Here is a 26,459-nt window from a genome sequence, read left to right as displayed (position 1 = left end):
CGCAAAAATAAAACATATACAAAAATGAAGAATACACCAACAACATTATGTATAATAATATATTTTAAAATATATACCATACACTTGCCATTAGATACATATTATCTATACACCTTTCACGAAATAATTTACAGGGAATAATAATCGAAATCACAGTTGAAAATAATAAAAATAAAGATAACAGTTCTCTGTCAAGGTCTTTAAAGCACACTTTAACGTGTGCGAAACAAAGTCAACGTGAATGAATTTTGTAAATACACTGAATGACTTTTATGTACGAAAGCAATACGAAACAAAATCAAAGCAGTTCCACAAAAAAACAGCAAAATCAAAATAAGATAATATAATTGTATGTTTAGTTTTCATTGAATATGTAATCAATACTTGATTTTGATGCTGAGGAACGAATTCGAAAATCACGACCCAATCCTCATATCATAATGAAGAGATTCTATACTTATGAATCCTTTGTAGAAATTTTCTAAACAGAAGACATGGAAGAGACAGTCAGAAAACGGATCTATTCCTTTTTGTGTACGAATTAATCTGTCTATCTATCTATCTATATACATATATTATGCCATCAGTTATCTTCTTTCCATGCCATTTCTCTTCGATGTCGCTCTCGGGTTGTTCGTCCTGAAAATAGTAGATATGTTAGTGAATTTTATTAAGATATCTTTCATCCTTAATATGTGAAAGCCCGTTGAATCGTAAGGTAGAATATAGTTTACTGTATCGACAAACATTTGTAACAAAGCAGGTTGAAATTATTTTCAAAAGGATTACTTTAATTCTTAGATTCTAATATGGTTAAAAAATGTTTATCAACGTCACCAAACAAAACACCGAGAATGATTGTTTGTAAAACTTGTTTTTTGTGTAGATGGGAGAGAGGGTGAGATAGCCGTCCATGACACAAGCGTGGAAATGCGCACCAAATGGAATTTTCTGTCAGATATTTCTATATAGTTTCTGTACACTCATATACGCAAACTATCCATAGCATAGGGCTGCAGCTGAATTTAGGGACACATGCGAGGTCAATCGTTTTTTTTTGTCCCACCCCTTCTATCCCTCAACGTCTTTTGTGAAATAACACCCCTATAGTTTAGTACAAATTTTAAGGTACTTTTCACATTATGATTAAACAGCAGAAACTGGAATTTTTAGTAAAAACAAATGTAGAAGAAAGCTAGCTCTAACATATTTGTTAGTAAAATACAAAAATTCTCTGAACTTATGTAAAAATGTTGCATAGTTCAACAAAAAAAATGCAAAATAAAAAATCAAATGTAGCATAAACTATAGTTAAAATAGTTAAAATTAGCAAAGCTGGTTCATTTCAGTGGATAATGATAGGCTAACGAGGAGATGGTCATCTGAGCAATAAGTGTGTCGTTTCAATATTTAGTACACAGAAACGTTATTGGAATTTAAAACAGAATCTAGACCCATTAGAGAACAATAACTTTGAAAAGATACAATTTTTTACTCTTCCATAAAAATATCGAAACATGTATCCAAATAAACGTGTTGATCCCTCGTAGTGAATCTGAATGTTATTTGAAATTAGTTTATACGACTTTGTGTATTTACAAAATAGTCAAGTTGTATAGATAGTTTGTCATTAAAAACATACATACTACCTTGTATACTTCAGCACTCAAGAAACATAATTCTATCTCTTTTAAAACTAAATATGTAGTGTACATTAATTTTCTATTACTCAATGCAATGTTAAAGTTAGTTTTAAGATTAATTTGTTCCACACAGTACAGCGGTAAGTCTACGGATTTACAATCAGGTGTTCGATTCCCTTCGGTACACTTACCAGATAGCCCGCTGTGGCTTTGCTATATGAAAATACGTACACACACTATTGTCTTAGCTTCCTAAAATAATATCAAATATCGTGTTATGTGTATCTTTAAAGCTTCCCGTTAGTACAGCGGTAAGTTTACGGATTTACAACGCTAAAATCAGGGATTCGACTTCCCTCGGCGGGCTCTGAAGCGAGTTCTATGTGGTTTTGGTATAAATACAAAATTAATTTATTTTTCATTTTGTTTTATTAGATTAAATAACAAAAAAATCAATTTTTGGGATAATCTTAAGCATAGTTTGAAAGAGAAGACTCGTTGTGAGATGGTTTCATGGGTTAAAATCGTTTTTTGGAAGATTTTTTTAATATACATATGAATAAGCGTGAAAACCAACAAAGGTAGTGTGTAATAAAAATATTTAAACAATCAACTTAGTATCAGTACAAAGTACTTTTTATATAAATAAATTGCTCCAAAGATCGAAAGTTGAATGATAAGAAACTATGTATGGATATCGTCATAAGAGCACAATGTGTTTTTACAAGAGCATTACTATTTATTCTCCATGTACTTTTGATGATAGAGAATATACTTCTTAGTACAGTTTACATGTGTTTTAGATCCGTCCTACTGTAGTGTCCTGAAGAGTCTGACGTTCCCAATAAAAATGTTTCAAATAGTGATATTTAACTATCCGAATGGTAGTAGAAAATTCTTTTATAAATATTAACTATTAGTTGATCTTAATATCATTTGGAGGAAGAGATTGTGTAAAGAGCTAAAACAGAGCTTATATTCTGTGGTCAGTAACATAGTTTATTGTACAAAAAGTACATTTTTTTCCTTATTGAGCTCTCCTGTATATTTTGTATTGTATATGTCATAAGATCCGTATAGTTCATCTCATAAAAATCTGGGACAACACCTATTTTAAGACTATACAAATAAAAGCACTTTTATTTTGTCACAAAAGGAGGCATACATAGGAGTGCAGCTGATGCACCTCTGTAGATGAACAGACTGAAATTTTTAAAACGTTTTTTATGAACTTTTTGTAAAGAGAGGTTTTATGAGAATACCCATCATATTCGTTTCATTTTGAACATTTTGAAACGAATATGAAACCCCTAAAACGTTCTATTCGAAAACCTATTATTTATTTCTCTTTTAATATCTATATACATGTGGTATTTAAAAGAGAACTAACAAAAGTACTTATCAATGAAAAGTACAAGAAAAAAAAAAGATGATGTAATCTTAGTAAATCTGAACAATCTCAATTGAGAACCCACATATGAGGGTCATAACAGCAAATAAAATGTATAATAGAAAGGATTAGGGAAAATGCTGAATAAGCATATTCAAGCAGAATCTAGAGGAACCAGTAACACTTCCATCTTAACTTGTTTTTCAAGAATACTGGCTTCTCTCAAAGACTGAACTCAGCTTACACATTTTAAAGACATATATAACACACACAAAAAATAATTTATTTGATAAGAGTTATTCGAAATGACACTTGCGTGTTAACTTTGATTTTAAATGCACTTTTATTAATACATTTGAAACTTTCACTGTTTTGCCATTTAATCACACTTGGAAGTTTTATAAAAATATCGTTTATAAATGTAGAATATTATATATCGTTAAAGTTAGCTTAGTGTTATTGAATGGCAGAGAATTTTCGACTTACGATAATTTTGAAAGGGTTATATTAGCTGGTAATAAAAATACAAGTATTAAATTTATAAGTTGAGTTTCATTTATATATTAAAGTTGTTCATTAAACATTCAGAAACTGGATAAAAACAACTGTATTTTCCTATTAAGAAGAGTTCATTTGTAAAAAAACAATCAGGCATTTAAAAAATAATTGGCTATACAGGAATTATTTGAAATACTTTGAAAAAGAGCTTAACACGCTGTACAGACCAAATACAGCGCGTGGTATATATGTTACCAGAGTTTGCAGAGGCTGAGATTTCAGCGTCATTTCTTTAATGATCAAAAAATCGATTGCTCTATTGACTACGGCAGTCCTAGGACATGTGATGCAATAAAGCGTAACATGCAGATTTTAGGATGAAAGGACATTTTGCCCTTCTATTAGGTTAGAAATATCACTGAATAAACATTTTATACCTTAACCCAAAAGAACTATCTATAGGCATTTGGCAATTGGTATTACACGATAAATATTACGTGTAGAGCAAACTAAAGACAAGATGAAGGGCTGTCTTTAAGCATTATCCAATAAAAATTACTTGTAGAGCAAAGTAAAGACTAGATAAAAAGCTGTCTTTAGACGTTGATTTCTGTAATTATTTAGAGACCGGATAAAGGGCTACCTTTAGGCATAGAGCTATACGACTACTTAAACTCTGAATAAAAGACTGTCTGTAGACATTGATTTATATAGTTACTTAAAGACGGGTAAAAAGTGGTCTGTAGGCATTCAATTGTCTAACTACTTAAAGATTCGATAAAGGACTATCTCTATACTACAAATATACATATAATTATTTATTTGCGAGAACTGATCAACTGTTGCAACAACTTTTCTTCGAAATGAAGCCATTATGTTTGTTAAGAAACAGGTGCGGAATATAATTAGATTTTCACGTCTGTACATGTTATTAATTAATAATTAAGTTGTTATCTACGAGCGTAAAATAAATAGAGAGCGATCTACTTTTTTGAAAGCGTTTTATTCATATTCACAATATCACTTATGTAGACGTATTTAATCTAAGTTTTTTCAATGGTCATACCTAGTAATAAGACAATATGCAAAATAAAACTACAATCAAAACGCTTGAGTTGTGAAATTTAGCAAAGCGCTTATGTATCAAACATTTTAATTAATATTTAAGAGAATGAAAGTTTTGAATGTAGCATATAATAGTTGTTAATTCATCGCTAATAACTTCGTATCGTTATAATCTTTGGTAAAGCTCAACTTAGAACTGATTTTAGCATTATTAATCCATAGACTTACATGGGGCCAACTTTGAAGTGAAAGAACTACAAATATTAATCTTATGAAATTAGCCAGTGCAGTGCTTGAAACAATTAACGCATTATAAATATGGGTAAATTACTTTAAATTTAACATTAGGAGCTGTATTTAAATTATTCTAAACAAAAATCTTGTGGCCGGTTTAGCATTAAAAGCTCATTACTCTTACTATAAATATAACACTTACAAATCCCAAAGTCTACATTCGTAATCCTGCGCAGTATAATATTTACACAAAATACCTTTGTTGACAACCCTTAATTGTTAGTTTTCCAAAGTTGAGTTAATAGCTATTTACCTTCCAGGGATGCAATGAGTAGTTAGTAGACAATACCTACTGAACTCAACAAAGTAGACCGATTCTTATCAAAACTGAAATATTTTGAAAATTAAATCATCAAATAAACTAAATCTTATAATCTAACGATAATTAACACGATTAAAAAGTATCGTGCGTAAAACATTTAATATCCAAAAATTGAAAGCGAAAAAAAAGCATATAATAATGTTTATGCAATTTTAAATACATGTTAAAAAAAGGAAATCTTAAGTACAATTATAAAAAATAAAATCATCTGAGCACTGGGTTAGCATTGCAACCAACGACTTTAATTTTTGTTATAAAGAAAAATCTGGATGTTAAGTTTTAATAGTTTTAGAACGTATTTTTGTTTGTTTTGAATTTCGCACAAAGCTACTCTAGGGCTATCTGTGTTAGTCGTCCCTAATTTAGCAGTTTAAGACTAGAGGAAAGGCAAATAGTCATCATCACCCACCGCAAACTCTTGGGCTACTCTTTTACCAACGAATAGTGGGATTGACCGTCACATTATAATGCATCCACGTCTTAAAGAGCGAGCATGTTTGGTATGACAGGGATACGAACCCGCGACCTTCAGATTACTAGCCGAACGCCTTAACCCACCTGGCCATGCCGGGCCTTTTCAAAGTAACATCGGAGAGTTGTCTTGACGAAGGCTAGACGTATAATGTTTTACTTGCGTTGACTATTGCGCAAAGCTACTTAATGGTTATCTGTCCTTAACTCCGCGATGATAGTATGTAACTCTTGGGTTACCCTTTTATCACCGAATAGTGAAATTTACCGTTACATTATAACGCCCCCACGACTGAAAAAGCGAGCGAATTTGGCGACGTGGGATTCGAACACACAACTCGCAGTTTGCAAGTCGATTGCCCCTAATTACCAGGCCATAACGTTTTCCAGTAGTTGCTTATAGCATAAGTATCGTATAAACCATTCAGAAAAATGAAAACAAAAATTTCGACTCGTTTGGATTTTAATGCTTACGTGACTGAAACATTTATTATTTCAGTTTTCAATCTGGTTAGAATGAACACAGAAAGAAATATAGATATCGAATAGCAACTTAAAATGGTATAAAAGACGAATTTAATTTAATATTAATTTTTATAGCTTTGTAAAAACTATTATTATTTTCAACCTAATATTATACCAAAATGAGCTAAACGGCCGGGTCATAAGTTTCAGGTATAGCCATCTCTAATTGTAAATTAATGACCAAACAGACAGTGGTTCTCATCGGGCATTGTCCAGTATTACAAATCAAATAACGGATTTGACCTGCCTCTCCGATAAAGCTGAAATTGTAGAGCGTGCGCAATGGAATCATGGGACGAAACTTGGATCTTACGATAAGCATCATAGACAATTAACAATCGAACATGTAGGTATAATATAATTGGCATAATTAGTGGATTTTACATATCTGTCACCAGCTGTTTTTACTATCCCTACAAAAAATTAACGTGAGAAAAATATTAATGAAACTATACATTAACTAAAGAATATCACAAATTTGTGAGTTTTTGTGTTTGGTTTACAAGCCAGTTGCTAAGTTACCAACTTTGTAAAGTCTAACTGGTAAGATTTATCACTACGAAACGACACGGGTTTGAATTATTTAAAATTGCATTCGTAAAAGTAGTTTCGTGACACGAGTTGTACCTTTTCAGATAATAATCAAACTAGGCCAGTTGAAAACTGCGTTATTGTTATGTTTAGTACATCTAAATAAATATAAATATAAAACATATAACAGTTCAGTGATTATCTGCAGTCACACCTTTTTGGGCCTCACGAGGTTGTTAAATAGATCAAGGAAAGAAAAAGAGGAAATGTGATTCAAAAGCACAAATTAAATATTCAAAACCTGGTTCAATCTGTAACAAATTAAATATTGAAAATCTGGTTCAATCTGTAACAAATTAAATATTCAAAACCTGGTTCAGTCTGTAACAAATTAAATATTCAAAACGTGGTTCAATCTGTAAACAATTAAATATTCAAAACCTGGTTCAGTCTGTAAAAAATTAAATATTCAAAACCTGGTTCAGTCTGTAACAAATTAAATATTCAAAATCTGGTTCAATCTGTAACAAATTAAATATTCAAAACGTGGTTCAATCTGTAAAAAATTAAATATTCAAAACCTGGTTCAGTCTGTAACAAATTAAATATTCAAAATCTGGTTCAGTCTGTAACAAATTAAATATTCAAAACGTGGTTCAATCTGTAAAAAATTAAATATTCAAAATCTGGTTCAGTGTGTAACAAATTAAATATTCAAAATCTGGTTCAGTCTGTAACAAATTAAATATTCAAAACCTGGTTCAATCTGTAATAAATTTAAATATTCAAAACCTAATTCAATCTGTAATAAATTTAAATATTCAAAAGCTGGTTCAATCTGTAACAAATTTAAATATTCGAAATCTGGTTCAATCTGTAACAAATTTAAATATTAAAAACCTGGTTTAATTTGTAACAAATTAAATATTCAAAATCTTGTTCAATCTGTAACAAATTTAAATATTCAAAACCTGGTTTAATCTGTAAGAAATTAAATATTCAAAACCTAGTTCAATCTGTAACAAATTTAAACATTCAAAACCTGGTTCAATATGTAACAAATTTAAATATATATTCTTAATTGTATCGGAGTTAAGTTTATGTATTTACAACGCTAAAATCTGGGGTTTCATTTTCGGTAGCGGACAAAGCAAAAATACCCAGTTGTATAGTTTTGGATGAAAGAAATAATATATAAAAACAGTAACATAATAAATACCGACGAAATGCCGTTAGGAAAATAGTTTCAGACTGTAGGGATATGAGATAAAACATAAATAATTTAAACATTTATGAGTCGTTGATATGTGTGATATATCATTTTCAAAAACAAAATGAATTTATATTCTACAAGTAAAATATGTGAGTTATAAACTTTGCAATTTGCAATGAGAAAGCAAATGAAACGGTAACTTTTAATGTTAGATGTATTTACTTAACTTCTGCATAAAGTATTATTTTGTTGGCCCGACTCGTAATCTAACAGTCGCGGTTTCAAATCCCCGTCACACCAAACATGTCCGTTCTTTCAGCCGCGGGCGTTATAATTCGTCAGTTAATCCCAATGATTGTTGGTAAAAGAGTAGCCCAACAGCTGGCGATGGGGTTAATGACTAGTTGCCTTCCTTCTCGTCCTACACTGATAAATTAAGGAAGGCTAGTGCAGGTAGCCCTCGTGTAGCTTTGCGCGAAATAAAAGAACACAAATAAGTATTAATCAGTGATGTCGAGAAAACCCACTTGTAGAGAAATATATATGCAAAAACGGCTCGTTTGGGTTGAGAAAATATTTTACATAGAAGAGCGAACAACGTTTCGACCTTCTTCGGTCATCGACGTTGTTTGCTCCTCTACGTAATATATTTTCTCAACCCAAACGAGCCGTTTTTGCATATATATACAAATAAGTATTGTTTCGTGTAATTTATAAGTTTGTTTACAATAGAAGTTGATGCACATGCTTTGTAGGTGTGTGATTTGCATCATTTTCTTCATTTTTGACTCTATTTGAACATGTAATCCAGTAATCTCCTACATCTGAGAATTGTAAAAAGCGTTTGCTTGCTAGTTTAAGACAAAAATATATTCTTTGCGTGTGAGATATTCAAACACAAAATGTATTTCCTGGGTTGTTCTCTCTCTAAGCGCATTCTTTCTGAAGGTGGAGCAATTGAGTATATGTTACTGTATTTACCACGCTCTGAACTCTTGTGAAGCAGAACGCGTCGTAATCTAGTTTCCCACAATTCCCTGCATACCTCGTTTTTCCTAAAATTGGGGAAAAAACTACTTAAAATCGATAACATTCAACATTTCAAACAGGTTATTTTTCAACATATTACGAACGAGATATTCTCCGAGCCTGTAACTTTTCTGCACAACTATATAGAATAAATAATATAGATTGCGCTGAAAAGTAAAACACTTTCAAATATGATTTATATTCTAGTTCTTTATTCTGGAAAGCTTTAATCGACTAAGATCGATCCCAGACATATGCAGCATGAATTAAAAATATTTCTTGTTTTATAAAAGGATCTCTCGCTGGTACAGTGGTAAATCTAGAGATTATCAACACCAAAATGAGGAGTTCAATTTCCATCGGTGGACTCAGCAGATAGCCCATTGTGGCTTTGCTATAAGAAAACACAAACGATTTATAAAAGGGTCTCTCGCTGGTACAGTGGTAAATCTACAGATTATCAACACCAAAATGAGGAGTTCAATTTCCATCGGTGGACTCAGCAGATAGCCCGTTGTGGCTTTGCTATAAGAAAACACAAACGATTTATAAAAGGCTTCGTTTTTATTATAATTTCATATTTACACGCAAATAAAAAAGTCAATGAATGGAAATACTGGAAAAGGAAAAAACAGATTTTCACACAGATATATAAAGCCAGGAACCTGACATAACTCTTTAGATCAGTTTGAGACAATATTAAAGAAGAAAATACGTAACCTGTTTTGGTATGCTGTTGACATGTCTCATTGTTTATCATAGTGATATTTGTTGTTGAACACAAAGATACAATATTTTCTATATGTGCTGTGCCCACCACGAATATCAAAACCCAGTTTATACTGTTATGAAATTATATGTATATTAAGTGTTGACTTATGAACTAAGTTATAAACCGATATTAACTAGTGACTTATACAGAAAATCATAAACATTAGCTGATGGCTTAGGACTGATCATAGATATAAATTATTTTACTTTCTATGTAAGTAATTGTAAATATACTTAAGCTGATGAATTATTGGTAGAATTACAAAAGGGCAATTTCGTAAAAACAGTGTACGGAAACATAAATTACACCCAGAAGTTAATTTAAAGATAGGTCAATTAATCCAAGAATTATGGGCATAGTTAAAGACAGAATGTATTTCTGGACTCAGCTATGAAAGGAAATATGGATGAAAGTAGCTGATGGGTTAAATATAAAGTAGATGGAAGCTGGTATCTCATAGACAATGCCATATATTGAAACTAGCTGACGTCTTCTGTTGAGAAATGTTGATGTAAACTCTTAACTGGCTGTTCTTGAACGGAAAATGGTGGTTATGCTTACGCTTGTCATAAAGCCTATTACATTTTTTAACACTACGTATTTATTTAGTCATTTAATGAGTTTTCAGAAGGTATAATAATTGTGTTCCATCCAAATTATATCTGTCGTATATATTACTGACGACGTGTTTAGCTGAAACAAAAAATTCATTTAATACAAAAACAGTTATTCTTTGATAGATTGTTAAGACAGAGTATTCATGATGAAACTATGCTTAAACAATCTGTCAAAGAATACCTAAAGAGCTGTTATGAGCCATCCTCTATCAAGAAAATCAACAACAACGATAAGAACCTTACAAAGCTCGCCCACTGTTCTAATCACCTGACTTTCCTATTACGCTACAGGGATTCAATGTAATCTTGAACTTTCTGATATTTAAAAAACTACTTTTGCCAGGACTACTAAGATTAAAAAAGTCTTGACAATAGCAGCAGACACCTCCTTAGATTGCATATAAAAGAACATAGAAGGAAGAAGCACTATCTAACCAACACAACTGGAATACAATATACTGAGCTTCAACAATTTTTTTCCACAAACATTAGAACACTAGATACCCTAAACCTCTACATCAAACGATACACACCTAATCTAGAAAACATCAAGAAGAAACAAGTTCAAAAATTCAACAGACTGATCAAGACGGACAATCCTACGTCTATAAACATAGTTCACAATTACAGTTCGAGATTAGTAAGTGCTGCAGAAAATAAAATATTTAACCTACGTCTAAACTTCGCCATCCAACCTGACACAGTTCCAACTGTTGACATAGCTGCAATCTTAGAATCTGATGCACAAAGTATCCTGAACCCTATGACTCAACAATTCCGACATCAAACTTACATCATCCTCAGGAATGGCAAGAAACCAAAACCGAACGTCACTAAACACGAATGCACTGAACCGTCTAAAACGAAACAACAACATCAAGATACTACCAGAAGACAAAGGAAACAGTATGTTCATCCTAGATGTCAACATTTATGGCACGAAGACCAAAAAGTTACCAGACAAACACCAATATAAAAATATCACCAGTGATCCTTCAGAAAATACAGAGTGACTCACCAATGGAACGCTGAACAAACTAAAGAATTAAGGTACACAAACCTAATATACCTTTAAGGCCTATCGTCAGTGCTTAAAACTCACCTAGTTATCATCTGATTACCTTCCTACTACCTATCTTATCTCCACAACGAGGAAACACTGAACATCACATTCAAAACTCGGTAGATTTCATAGGACAACTCAGAAAGCTACACATCAAATCCCGGGATATTCTGGTCAGTTTTGACGTCACAGAGCTATTTACCAATGTTCCAACCTCAGAAACCCTTCACATCACCAGACAATGACTGCTGAATGACAACTCTCTACCACACAAAACAGATATGAAAAAAACGTCATAATGAAACTAATGACTATTTGCCTACAATCAACCTATTTCTATATACAACGAGGAATTCTACGAACAAACAGCTAGTCTGGTCATGGGATCATCACTCCTTTTAATCTTTGTAGACATTTTCCTGGAAGACTTTGAAGAAAGAGGTCATAAAACTTACCAGCCTTCTTAGAACATCTAAATTCCGTAGACAAAATAATCTACTTCACCATGGAAATAGAGGACCAAAACAGCCTACAGTGTCTTGACATATTCCTCAGCAAACAAGCAAGACAAATGGCCACAACTGTATACATAAAATCCACTCACACGAACAGATGAAACGTGGTATAATCCAATGCCTAAACAAGAGAGCAGAAAACATTTGCGATAAGACATCCATCAAAGCAGAATGCCAAAACAATGGCTTAAAGAGAATGGTTACACCTCCTTCTTCATCAAAAACTCCTTGAAGAAGACCACAACAGAAAGAAAATGATCAGAAAGTCCCCACCACTACCACCATTTACCTTCCATACCTGCAAAATTTCAGTGTGATTGGGCTACGATTATTATAAACACTTTTGATTCTTAAAAATTTCTAAGGGACTAGATAAAGAATATAGAATTTGCAAATGCAGTCAGCCAGATACTTATGTAGTATGACAATTCTAATTCTAATAATTCTTAGCCAATTTGTAAAAGGTGTAGTACACGTAATTACAATTAATTATATTAGTTGGTGGCTCTTGAAAGTTTTCTTAGTGGAAGAAGAGTTATAGATTAAATTAAATGTTTATTTCCAGAAATGACCTAGTTCATTGACTTATGAAGAAAAAAATATAATAACTGCTGGTCTATGTACCACATTATAAATGCAAAGTAACTGTGGATATATGTACAAGATTCTACACAGACGCTACCTAGCGATAATAAGGATAAAGTTGTAAAATAGACATCAACTAATCGCGCCTCAAAGAAACACATGAATTGGTAGGCTATGCATGAAAATATAGATGACACTCTCGGGAGATTTTATAGAAGAAACTTTTGGTTTTGACTTTGAGTAGAATTATAGATGAAATTAATCGATACTTTTCAGTCTTTTAATACGTTAACTTTTTGGATGAGTTATGAAAATTATTAAATATAAGTATTAGACGGTGATTTATGCTTAGAATTATGAACCTACAGAATATAACGGTGTATGAACGTAGTTATAGCTAGACAGAATTACATACGACCACTGACTGATTACTTATGGCCCCAGACAAGATGATAAGTCGTATATTGGGAGATTTACAAATATAGAGAATGTCTATGTACGTAATTAAACGTACAACTGGTAACTTATGAAAGATTCTATACAGGAACAATTGTTGATAACTTATGACTAAAATTATAGTTATGTAACTGACTGTAAATTTATGAATTAAATTACACACAAAGGATGACTGATGACTTATGAATGCAAATATAAATAGGTATTAACTACATGGTGTCTAATAAATGGACGTCTGCTACTAACATAAGATAATTATATTATTAATGTTTTATGGAGAAAATTATGGAAATGTACTAACAAATCTCTTACGTGTATGGATTTATAGACCGACGAACTGCATACCGACACTTAACTGTGGACATATAGCTATATTATGCATATATATATATAGTTATATTGTATTTAGTATATCATGAGTGTAATGATTGTTAATAAAGATTAACCGATGCTTTAACTGTAGAAAATAAGAAACAGGTGATTTATGGACAGAAGGTATACCAACTAAAACCATTTGGGTGAATTACAAAGTAACACTATTTGTTGGCAGTGACAAAGTTATGAATAGATACTAAAACTCTGCCTAATGGGTAATACTGACTGTAGATCTTTGAAAACAAAAATAGATGAATTATAACTATTGAGTTAAAGATAGCTTTATAAATGGTCAGAGCAGGTTTGTGTTTTATGGAGAAAGTTGAAGATATATTCAGATAGAGTAGTGGATAAGACTATATTTATCATTAACATATATATAAATACAGAAACATAATTTGTTATCGTTTTGACGCAAAGGCTGCTCTAAAGAAATAAAAACAACGCTTTAATGATATAAAGAAGTTTACCGTTAAAATTTTTACAAATACCGTTTAACTCAACACATTATAACAGAGTTGTATTGGTGTTGGTCTAATGTGTATTCTCATTAAATCCTTGTTGGTTCTTGTTTAGCGTAGAAACATCATATCTTATTTAACCCATATATTTACATCTCCAGAAAGACATAATTTTATTTCTTCCTTTGTCTTCATTCTCCTTTTAAACTTTTAATACTTCTCAAACGACCGTGATTCCTTCATTTATCGGCGGCTTGATTTGGAATTTGACGTTGGAGTTACACGTTGATCCAATACGTTTTTGTTCATTACTTTGAGAATTTTATGGGATTAAAGATGAAGCGTCCGAAAAAAATGCAAATTTTAGGCACCTGGTCAGTTATACTTTTAGCAATAAAAATGAAATCTGGTATAAATATGAGTCAAATATATTAACTTACTAAAAAGTTGGGGTTGCTCATTAGAGTCAGTTTAGATGGGGTCAGTGCTCATAAAAATAGCATACGTTGGGATTTTTAGTCTATCAATCGACTACAGTTTGATAAATTTACATGAGATTTAGTAAAAAGATATTTTTTTCACACGTCTATTACATAGAAAAAATAAAAAAAATGGTAGGCTTTCCAATTTTTAGTAATCATGAGGGGGTCAAATGCCACGAAAAACAATTTTTTGGACAATTACTTTGCCGTATTTCGGCTAATTTACATGAGATTTGGTACCAAGGTCCTTTTTTAACAGGTCTTACATATATACAAAAGTATGGGATATGCCTATATGTCGTTATTTTAAGAGGGATAAAAATATTAAATAAACGCATAATTTTATGGTTTTTATTTAAGCGATGAAAGCACAGTTTGGGAGTTTCGCGAACTATTCATGTCTATGTCAACCAACTTACAAAGAATATAATACAAAGATATATCCTTGCTGGTCTCAAGTAGTAGTATAGATAGTTTTCAATTTTTCAGTGTTATTGAAGGTTTTTCTCAAGTCAAAATTGGCCATGTTGGCATAGAGTGGAGGAGCCTTGTTGTATTCGCCCACGAATGTTGACTTCTAATTCATAATCTAAATTGTTATTTCCTTTAAAGATTTTCCATATCGTAATATTTATTAATCATTGTCAACCCCATTATTATAGTATGGTAGCATTACTCAGTGTTTTATTTATCTTACAACATTCTAGCTAGTTACGAATATTAACTCTTATTTATGCATACTTTTCTCACTAAAGGTAAATTCAGTTGTAAATGAATAAAAATTCTAAAGTCTAGCATTGAAAGTTTTGAAATAGGACAGTTTTCAAAAGAAACCGTAACTTTTCGCATTATATGAAAAAAATTAAATAAATAAATAAGAGATTGTGGTAGAAATCGTGCATTTTTTTTAGTAAATTTCCATTTCAGACATTTTTTGTATATATTTTGTTTGAATATAACAAGATATGACGTTGAGATTCTTTAAGCATGGTATTTCCTAATGTAGGCTTACAGGAGTGCTTAGTCAATGAGTTCCTACATAGACAAAGCAAATATGCCGTTGTTTAACGAGGGAAGAGTTGTTATACGAACACACAATGTACATTTCTACTACACTACCTCCTTCTCTAACAAATTCGAACTGAATATAATTAGCGTCTGGAATTTCAAAACCACTTCTATTTTGAAAGGTAGTATACCTTTAGAAAGTATTACTATCTATCTATTTATCTATCAATTTCTCAAAATTACGTTTAAATATTTGCACTTTCACTGCCAATAATATAAACAGAGAGAATTATAAATACTTAACTAGCGTTAACAATAGAGATATGCATTGGTAATATGTACTGTCATAGAATGTTTGACCGAGCATGTGAGAATGCATTGTCAATGAAAGTCCTGGTGATTCCCAATCTTTGAGTCGTAAGTTTTTTAGACAAAGCTGCATATAAAAAATCTGGAAACTGCTGAATCTTTATAGACGTTTATAAAGTGCTTAATCTAGCATCTGCGTGCAGGAATGTACCAAAGGTGATGGCTCCATAAAGTGTCCACTTTATAACATTAATTATGTTGACTGCTTTTAAAATGAATTTAAATTATCATTTACATGCAAGAGCCAATGATCAATCTTGACTGTTTTACTTAAATATAATGGATCGTTAGCGTGCAGAAACACATTTTCTTCGTCGAATAGTTTACAGAATGTGTCAGTAACCAACTGTAAACGTAAAGAAATACGTTGTCAGTGTTCACTGTTTCATAATACTTCAAATACCACACATCAAACTGTGTGCTTCAGAGAGAAAGCTACAAACATATAAGAATCTCAGAGACGATTCAAAACATAGTATTTGTATCACGTATTGAATGACCTCTACAATATATGTAAAAATTATCTTAATATGGACAAAAAAAAAGTTATTTCTGGCATTCGGATAAATACTCAGGTTAAGAAATTATTAAAATAATAAAAACCGCTGGAAGACTGGATGATTTTTAAAACAAAATAACTAGATGTTTACTGTAAACAAAGTTTTTGTAGCGAATATATACATAATGTGTAAACAAGTTTTACATCATTGCTGATAAAAAGAAACAATTCCATGGCTTTTAGAACGCTACTTGACGATAAATGTAAACAACAAGATTACTTCTTTAATGTTATTAACGACACAGTAAAATAAGTCTTACTCTTATAATACTTGTTATGGGGGCAGGAACACTTATGTAACTTTTTAACGTTATCAATTTTAACCTAGTGATAAAAACAGAGTCATATCTGGTGTACGTAACATTATTTTTGACATACTGAAATATCAGTCTACTTTTACAACACTGGTGATTTTGGACATAGACATCCAGTTGATTTATCCAACACTATTGGTAACGTACTAAAACATCAAGTCTAATTTATACAACATTGTTGAAAGTATGTACAGATACACATCTCTGCTTAATCTTTAACGATTCTGTTAACAGACAGACTCACATATCTAGCTGACATAATACTACTAATAGCAAACAAATACTTCTCTATTACTACTACAATGTTAGTGACAGTAAAAAGGGATTCATATATATATATATGATTTTGATAAATCTCCAGAAGGTAGATTTACATTAATACGACTTCTACAGCATTAATGATGTTAACAGACAAACGTTTTTACTTAATGACGCTAATGAGGTTAAGTAGAAACACTACTACGACTTTTAAAACTTCAATTTATGATAATGTAATTCACATTCCTTATGAATAAATAATAAGATTTTTAATTATATTACAGTGAGGTTAAACATTCTCATCATGTGAATAGAGATGAAATTTTTTGCTGGTAAATAAGAAAGTCTATAGTTAGAGTTTGCAAAAGAAATTTCAATGTGAACAAGTATATTTCTACCTAAACTACAATATTTCATAATTCCTAGAATTTCATCAAGAAATGAACAAAAACAGTGAGAGTGCAAATATATAATAGTTGTTACTTGGTGAAATAACACGTAAAAATGAAAAATAGAATCAAGCCTTTGGGGGCCCGGCAAGGCCATGTGGGTTAAGGCGTTCGACTCGTAAGCTGAGGGTCGTGGGTTCGAATCCCGCTTGCACCAAACATGCTCGCATTTTCAGCCGTGAGGGCGTTATAATTTGACGGTCAATCCCACTATTCGTTGGTAAAAGAGTAGCCCAAGAGTTGGCGGTGAGTGGTGATGACTAGCTGCCTTCCCTCTAGTCTTACATCGATAAATTAGGGACGGCTAGCGCAGATATCCCTCGTGTATCTTTGCGCGAAATTAAAAAAACAAACAATCAAACCTTTGGGTATTTTATTCATAAGTAAAATAATTTCTTCAAACTTTGTACTAAGAGAAATGTAATTCTCATAGCATCTGGAACGTATAATAAAAAGCGTTCTTGTGAGAGCTTTAAATCAAGGCTTTTGTAATGTAATTATCTTAAAGCAAATCAATTTATCACATGAGTCTCTTATCTCTAGTGTATATCCGTTTCTCTTATGAAATGTGCAGTCATTGTAAGCCATTTGAGTTGACCAAGTTACGTTTATCTTCAGTAAGTGTAACGTATCAAAAAAAAGAAATTGTATACAGTCTAAATAAGCACCTGATAATGTTTAACAGTTTAGTTTTTTAAGTAGTCGTAATGGTAATATTGTATTCGCCTATACAGTTTATAAATTAAGCCTCGCCTTTACAAGTTCCGAATATGTCATTAGTGTGTAACCCATGGTGTTGTAAATCAATCTCTGAACCATAATATTTGACTTCATGTGTTACGTTATTGCTTTTCAAAACATAATTATAGATTATTTACAAAATACTGTAACCACTAATGAGAATGTGTTTTATTCTAATGCTATTTTTTATTTCGTTAAAATAAAAAGAAACACAAAGGAAAGCAAACACTGATATTGGAAAGAGCTCTTCGTGGAGAAGACCACATCATGACTTTAATATTACAAAACGTAACTTAAAACTTATTGGAAATAATATAACCATAAAGCGTATCTTACTTTCATCAAAACAAAAATTGTTTCAAGAAAAGGGATTTTATTCCTCCGAATCCTACATTTATAAAACTAACCCTAGGGTCAATGTGTTTACATACTGTGAATACTTGAAACATAACAAGTGAGTAAAGACCACACTGTCCTGCTACACTGCGTAGGTGCAGCATATTTCTCTCACGTTGGCATTCCAAACTAAAGATGGCATTAAACAGCGCTATGGACGTTTCTTTATAGATAATATTAAACAGTGCAAGGAAAAGGACGTTTCTATATAGAACTCTTATGATGCTTGAAACTTTTGATTAAAATTTGACTTTACATAAATTTTGGAACAAACACTTTACAAAATTTCCTTACAAGTACACACAAACAGTTTAAACTAGTTAAATAAAATGTTTGCCCTTCACATTTAAAAAAAACTACACTGTAATGTTCAGTTAAATAAAAAAGTGATTATGTACTTCAGTCTAAGTTGGCTAAGAATATACAATTTTATTCTGCTAAAATAAATTAGATCTTTAAATTCACATGTACTGACAAATAGAAAAAATTCGAGAGTAACATGACACTCGATGGTTGTAAAATAACCAAAAACTACGACATATTCAAAATAAACACATAATGCCATGACGTTGACTTTTACTCTATTACCTTGACCTGCATGCAATAGTTATTGCTTGGACCAAAATAAAACATAACACATTATGACAATGAACTCAACTTTTAAGGTGACCTAAAGGACATCAGTTATTCAAAAACAGCTTAACCAAGTACTTGCATCTTTTAAGAAAAACATTGTAGTATTTTTTTCACATACATACGCCAAAAATATAACTAACTTTCTTTTATTAGTATTGAAACATTCCAAACTATCAATGTTTTATAGTATATGACAACACATTTGTTAAACATTTGGGTATTTAGAATATAACAACAAAATGCACATTTTAAGGTTTTATTGAAAGGTATAATTATTTTGGTTAATAAATAATTCGTTTAATATGCATGCTCAAATGTTCTCTAATGCTTAATAATGGGAATAATATATCATTTTTGTTCCATATGAGTTTATAAACATATGGCATCTACGCTTCACATATATGTAATTATTTAGATATAGTTTGTAAGGTAAAGTATACCTATATCAAATAGTTTAAAAAAAATGTGTTGTTTCGTTCATAAACACTACATTTTCATATGTTGTTAAGGGTTATATTATTTTTTGAAAGTTGGTATTTCAAAATATGAAAAAAATCCTTAACGTTTCGAAAGAATGCAAAGATTTTCTCTAAATGCTTTGGCTGGTGGACTTTCTGAAAGAATATCTTGATAAAATGAAACGGTGTGTCTAAGAGTCTGTTTTTTTATGTTGAAGCAATGTTTCAGTCATGTATTTTAATAATTTATTTAAAGCACAAAGTCAAATATACTACACAGTGTTGTTTTCAAAGTCACACAAGTTTCTCCAGGAATAATAAATTTAAAACGATTTCACAGAATTAGGTAGAATTGCTTGTAAAATGAAGGTTTCTTAGAAAATATTTTTCCCAAGTCAATAGTCCCCAGCTGGTACAGCGGCAAGTGTACTGATTTACAAAGCTAAAATCAGGCGTTCGATTCCCTCGGTGAACTCAGCAGATAGCCTCAAGTGACTTTGCTATAAGAAAACACACACCCAATCCAATGAAGAGACTTGAGGTATAAAGCTGGAAAGTTTACACGTAAAGAGCATCCTGCTCAATGTTCTGTGTGTTGGTGTAGGATTAACAAACATATTTTGTTTAGACATTTTGAAAAACAATATGTACAAAAATTTAGATTACTTCCAAGATGAAAGTAGGCTTATCGGTGTACAGATATTTTATTTCAAAGAATCAAAAGGTGTGGAATGAAATGACTTTGAAAATATTTGTTGTTGTTTATACTGTTCATTTTAGCGCAGATTTTATTGTCGTGTATCCGTAAAGTTACGGTTGAACTCCGTAAGGAACCCTATGAGCATCAAAATATCGTGTTGAATGTGAACTGACTTCATTTGTTCGTTATTGTAATTCTATTAGGAATCTAAGATGAAATGTTGAGCTTTTCTAATGAACTGGTTGTATATGACTCATGCTACTGTAACGACTCTACATGTTTGTATACTTGTTGACAGATGCTAGAAACTATGATTAATGCAAGCAAATATGCATATTAATCAATTTAAAAATTTAGATTACAACATTGGTCAAGTTTTCATTAAAATCATTGTTTTAAACATCATTAATTTCTCATGTACTTTATTTAAGAATGATGTGTTACAGTTAAATTGACACCCCTTGAATGACGTACTTTTCAATAAATGCTAAGTTATTCTGTGTTTATGTGGGCGACTTGATATTATATTCTTAAGTTTGTAGCTTGTAATAAACGATAACTTAAAGCGAAAATTACTATTTCGACGAAATAAAATAATTTTCTGTAGAGGTTCTACCTTAATATCGTGATAAAATGAAAGATGTTTTCTAAAGGTACTACACACCAGTAACTTGAATTAGTGAGTTGATGTTTTTATTATAGTATATGCTGCTTAATATGAAGAAACTGAACGACTTTTCACTAAGTAATTTGGTCGATACTTCTTTTGTATGAATATTTCGATAAAACAAAACGATGAACCTAAGAGTTCGCTTTAAACAATTGACACAATGAAATAGTGCAAGTAAGGATCTTCTACCTGAAGAATTTGATAAAATAAATAATATGTTTTAGATATATTGAAATAACTTGTTTAAATTACACAAGTGTATCAAGGTGTTTCTACGCAGCGTAACTTACTCCGCAAAGATATAGTTAGCACAATATCAAATATACTACACGGTGTGACTTTTATTCACGTAACTTTCTGCGGGAATAATAAATATAACATGTATCCACACAGATAGATAGAATTTATTGTAAAATTAAGCTTAGTAGCGAATACTTCTCTTAAGTGAATAAGGAGATCACGTCTTCATATATTTTTTTATAACCAGTTCCTTCTCAATAACCCAGTAGATTTACGAACTCAGTCATAACATGGATGGATAAGAGCATCTTGAAACAAAGCTTCCTTGACCAGAAAAAAAACTCAGTGAGCATGGAAGAATAAAACAATAAATCTACCACGTGGGCGGTAAACATTAGTACATTATACCACCACCAGGTAAGCGTAAAATAGTAGTTATAGTACCAACAAGAGAGTGGCAGATTGTGCGTAATATTTTCACCGAATACGCGTGAAATAGCACTTAATAGCACCACCAAATAAGAATAAGACAGTAGTTCATAGCGACAACGATTGAGTATGAAATAGTACACAATAGCACCACAAAGTAAGCGAGAAATATTTTCACTGCGCTAACGATTGAGCGTGAAATAATATACAATAGCACCGCTTTCCAAATTGTATACGTAATTTTATATTAACTGTATATTACTCAGTTGTATTATTATGTTTATTATTCTGTGTATTTTGTTTCTAACTTTAATTTAGTTTGTGACTGAACATAAAGTCAGTTTTTTAAAGATACTAACGAATGGAACACATTGTATACGTAATTGTATATTAACTGTATATTAGTCAGTTGTATTATTATGTTTATTATTATGTGTATTTTGTTTCTAACTTTAATTTAGTTTGTGACTGAACATAAAGTCAGTTTTTTAAAGATATTAACGAATGGAACACATTTCCTTCCATTAATGTGATGATTACTCAACTTAATAGTTTGATTTTCAAAATTATAGTTAAACTAAAGCAAGGGTTTTACACCCATATGTATTTCTATTTGCAAAATATAAAATATCGATTTAACATAGTTCTCTATCAGATATTTATGGAAACTAATGCAATTTTTAGTTAAAAATTAAACTGTAAATATAGGTGAATGTGAATAGCAAACAATTTTTCTAAACAGTCAAAAATAGTATATTCTGACTGTTGGTGACTGTTAAAGATGCATAGGTAAAGGTATTTACAGCCACGTGTGATTTCTTGAGATTAACACATATTGTTTTATATTAGTCATCATTAGGGACGAAACAAATTATAGCCCGGTATGGTTTGTTTTATATTAATGCAATCTGTCTTCTGTCAAATACAAGTAAATATAAATGAACACTTTTACCCTCGTATATTTACTCTAGCTTTATCACAATCTGTGGCCCCGACATGGCCAGATAGTTAAGACCCTCGATTCTTAATCTGTAGGTTGCGGGTTCGAATCCTCGTCAAATTAAAAATGCTCGCCCTTTCAGCCATGGGAGCGTTGTAATGTAATGGTCAATCCCGCTATTCGTTGGTAAAAAAGTAGCCCACGAGTTAACGGTGGGTGGGGATGACAAGCTGCCTTCTCTCTCGTCTTACACTGCTAAAATAGGGACAGCTAACGCAGATAGCTCTCCTTTAGCTTTGCGCGAAATGTAAAAAGGAAACGTCGCAATCTATCTTCTATCAATAACAATTAGAGAAACATAAAAGAAATTACAGCCCGGTATGTTGCCTTTAGTATTAATACACTCTACCTCCTGTCAGCCATAATTAGAGATACTTAAATAAAAAATACTGCTCCATATGAGTCACCTATTATTAGCACAAGTTGTTTTCTGTCAATCGCAATTAGAGGTACATGAAAAATTATATTCCTATATGATTTGTATAATAGTATTACAGTATGTCTTTTAATATTAGCTATCAAAGGTACATAAAGTACGTTAAGAACTTTATGTAATTTGAGAAAGAAATAATCACAATCTACCTCGTATTTATTCACTCTAAAAAAAACACTACAAAAGTGCCGAGCGAATTCAAAATATTAATCATTATGTAACGTTATAGAATATTAATCCTCTCTTGAATAAAGTGCTTTTAAATAAATAATATTCTGAGTTATTTGTTGCATACCACAAAGCTACACCTTTTGCTAACAGTGTGCTGTGCCCGTAGCGGATACTAAAAGACGATTTTAAGCGTTACCAATTTAAAACCAGCACCACCAGGCACATAAACAACGATTATAGAGATTAAATTCAATTAACAACAATAAGAGTAAGCTTATATTTCTATACATTCTAAAAATGTCGTTTCATATAACTTAAACATACTATTCATGCAGAATTATGTTCACACCCCGAACACTGGCCCTTTTCTTATATATTTCAACATTTCTGATAATCGTACAAAATGGCTGCTACTTCCTTTTCATGAAACGTTATATTCATTATCAAAAACATAAGAATAATGTGGAGTCTCTGAAAATAACTATTAATATAAAGCTTTTAAAATATTTCAGATGGTAAACAAGAAACTCATTTTATGACATGCCACTAAAATGTCATAATAACGACGCTAGAGATTTTATAATTGATCAAACACATTACTGAGCACAACAGTTTTCTAGAAAATGTAATATAATGTCTAAAATTACACGATTTATTTTTTATTCTTACTGATAGGACTATTAGAGTTATAGCGATAAAATGTAACTTAGCTACTTAATAAAAATATTTACATATAATCATTAGAGAATTTTATTTCATTGTTGCCAATATGTTTCCTCTAAATATACAATATTACCCTAAATTTCTGTTGTCAGGAATATTTTCAAGAAAATCTACAGAAGAGTTTCTTTATAATCCTATAGCCATTTCTTTCTTTCCTTTTTTGGAAATAAACGTTATATCTTATTTTCCCTTTCTGCGAAAATGCAGAATAGTGAATATGAGCAACTCCGGAATCAGTGGTATTGTCCAATATATACATAATATCTTCTCACCCGTGATATACTTAACACTATTGAACATGGAAAAGACGAATCAACCAGGTACTTTATGGGTCTTTTTCTGCTCAGTTTTGAGTTTGTGTTCTATTAAAAATTCATGTTCTCAATGTCAACGCTGTGGCAAAACTACTCATTTTATTATTCAAGGGCACTGTACTATTAAGTAAGGTTGTTTGAAACATAGCATCTTTACATCCGTCACATGTTTGTTATACGGACTTAGCAACTTAAGCGACTAAACTTTCAAAACTGATCAAATAATAAACATTTTTTTAGATGAAAACAATTTACAACAATATGAGAAAACAGAGCTTGTGAACACTGAAAGAAAATTTAAAGTTATGTTTATAAATGTAGATTATTCTTTGCATTATTTTATTATCTCAAAGAAAAAATACCAATTTTCCAAATACTTACCTTTTTTTGTAATTGCGAACTGTCTTTAACTAAACATTCTAGTATCGTAATTTGTAAAGTAAACTGAGAAAAATAGCAAAGCGTAGGTAAAATGTATATTTTCTGCACACAAAATTATATATATATCTTTATAGAGAACTATTGCTTTTCCAATGGTCTTCAAATATAGACTCTCTTTCATTTATCTTTCACTAACGTTACTTTCATACATGAGTACATTCAATGTTACAAACATTTGTTTGTCTGTGAATGACCTGCCACTTTGGCCAATGGCATTTACAATAAATCGACTGAAGTGTTTCCTTAAAAGCTTCTCGAAATTCCTTATTAAAGTAGGCATAAATGATAGGATTGAGTCCAGAATTGAAATATCCAATCCAGAACAGGGTGTCCACTAGAATTCCTGGGGTATAGCAGCTGTCACCACACAATGTTACCGACACATACCAGAGAAAAAAAGGTAACCAGCAAAGAATGAAAGCTCCCATGATGATTCCTAGAGTCTTGGCTGCTTTGTGTTCACGTTTCATCTTGTTTATTGCTCGTTTTGTAGGAGTCGAACGTCCACTTTCGGAGTCATCACCACACGAGGCCCGATGTGGTGGAGGTGCCAGTAAGTTTGTTGAAGCTGTCTGGTCACTACTGCTGCGGGCAGTTGTATCGGTGCTGTTTCGGGCACTATTTGGAGGGCCAAAGCCCGTTTGTGCTTTGTAGATCATCTTTTCCTGTCGTGTAGCTTCTCTGTAGATCTTCCAGTAAGTGAACACCATGATGAAACAAGGGATCCAAAAAGATACACTAGATGAAATTATAGCATACGGTTTGTTGACAATAAACTCACAAGATTCTGGATTCAACTCTCGAAATTTCAAATGCTCTGTTGTTGTGTACCAGCCTAGAAATATTGGAATAAATGAAATCAGTCCTGCAGACACCCACACACAAGTGAGCATAACAACAACTCGGAAAGTGGTCATTTTAAGTGGATACTGTAATGGTTTTATAATGGCGTAATATCTATCTACACTAATACAGCAAAGATGCATTATTGATGCTGTAGAGAAAAGGACATCACAGGAGTTCCACAAGTCGCATGTGGTCTGATTGAAGATCCATTTCCCGGCCATTGTCAGACTAGCGTTAAATGTCATGGCAAATAAAGCTACCAAAGTGTCAGCAAATGCTAATGATACAATAAAGTAGTTTGTAGTAACGTGGAGTCGGCGGTGCCGGAAAACACTTACAATAACCAACAAATTTCCGAAGACAGCACACACCATAATCATACACATAACCAGGGATTTGGGTACCACGCTAGCCATTGTCTCCCAAGACTGTTCCTCCAAAAGTAAAGTTTCATTGCTTCGATCACTCTCGCTCTTAGCATGATAAGAATTATTATTATGTATTCCAATCGAATGTTCTTGCTCAAAAGCTGTCATTGTCTATTCATGAGAGGTAAAGTTGTTGTAAAACAGATTTATTGTTTGAATACCATCTTTCAACGAGCTTGTATAATAGTTGTAGCTAAGAAGGTAACAGTCTGTTATCATCGACGATATTTGACAGAAGAGGAAAGATTGTCTGACAGAGAAGCCCGCGTGCAGAGACTTACCAAGCTTGTTACTGTTAGCGCCCCCTTTATAGAGCGTCAGAGCCTAGGAACCAACCACTTCCGATTATTGATTACCAAAAGGAACGTGAAGACGTCTACAACGACATGGGGCTAGGTTTGGAAGCTCATTAGCGATCTTCTGGACTCAAGCCAAAGAAACTGATCCCGTTTTACTTTTTATTGCGTATACATACACCTTTTAAAACAATACAAAACTAGATTGGACAATATTTTGATGATTAAATACCAACTTCAAGTGTTAACAAGGTTAAGAAAATTCAAGAAGAA

At 31.8% G+C, this 26,459-nt stretch overlaps 1 pseudogene across 1 annotated transcript; it reads right to left on the bottom strand.

Annotated features, from left to right (window-relative positions):
- Positions 1–90: 90 nt before the first annotated feature.
- Positions 91–26,120, bottom strand: LOC143253211 (octopamine receptor beta-2R pseudogene; annotated as a pseudogene). Its single transcript, XR_013029448.1, has 2 exons — positions 24,557–26,120; positions 91–639 (listed from the first exon to the last, which is right to left on the bottom strand). The product of XR_013029448.1 is annotated as an octopamine receptor beta-2R pseudogene (transcript).
- Between the last annotated feature and the right edge of the window lie 339 nt (positions 26,121–26,459).

The sequence above is a fragment of the Tachypleus tridentatus genome, chromosome 1 (assembly GCF_004210375.1).
Source record: "Tachypleus tridentatus isolate NWPU-2018 chromosome 1, ASM421037v1, whole genome shotgun sequence".
NCBI classification, from domain to species: Eukaryota; Metazoa; Arthropoda; class Merostomata; order Xiphosura; family Limulidae; genus Tachypleus; species Tachypleus tridentatus.
The sequence above is the reverse complement of the archived record's forward strand: the minus strand, read 5'-3'. Positions and strand labels throughout refer to the sequence as shown.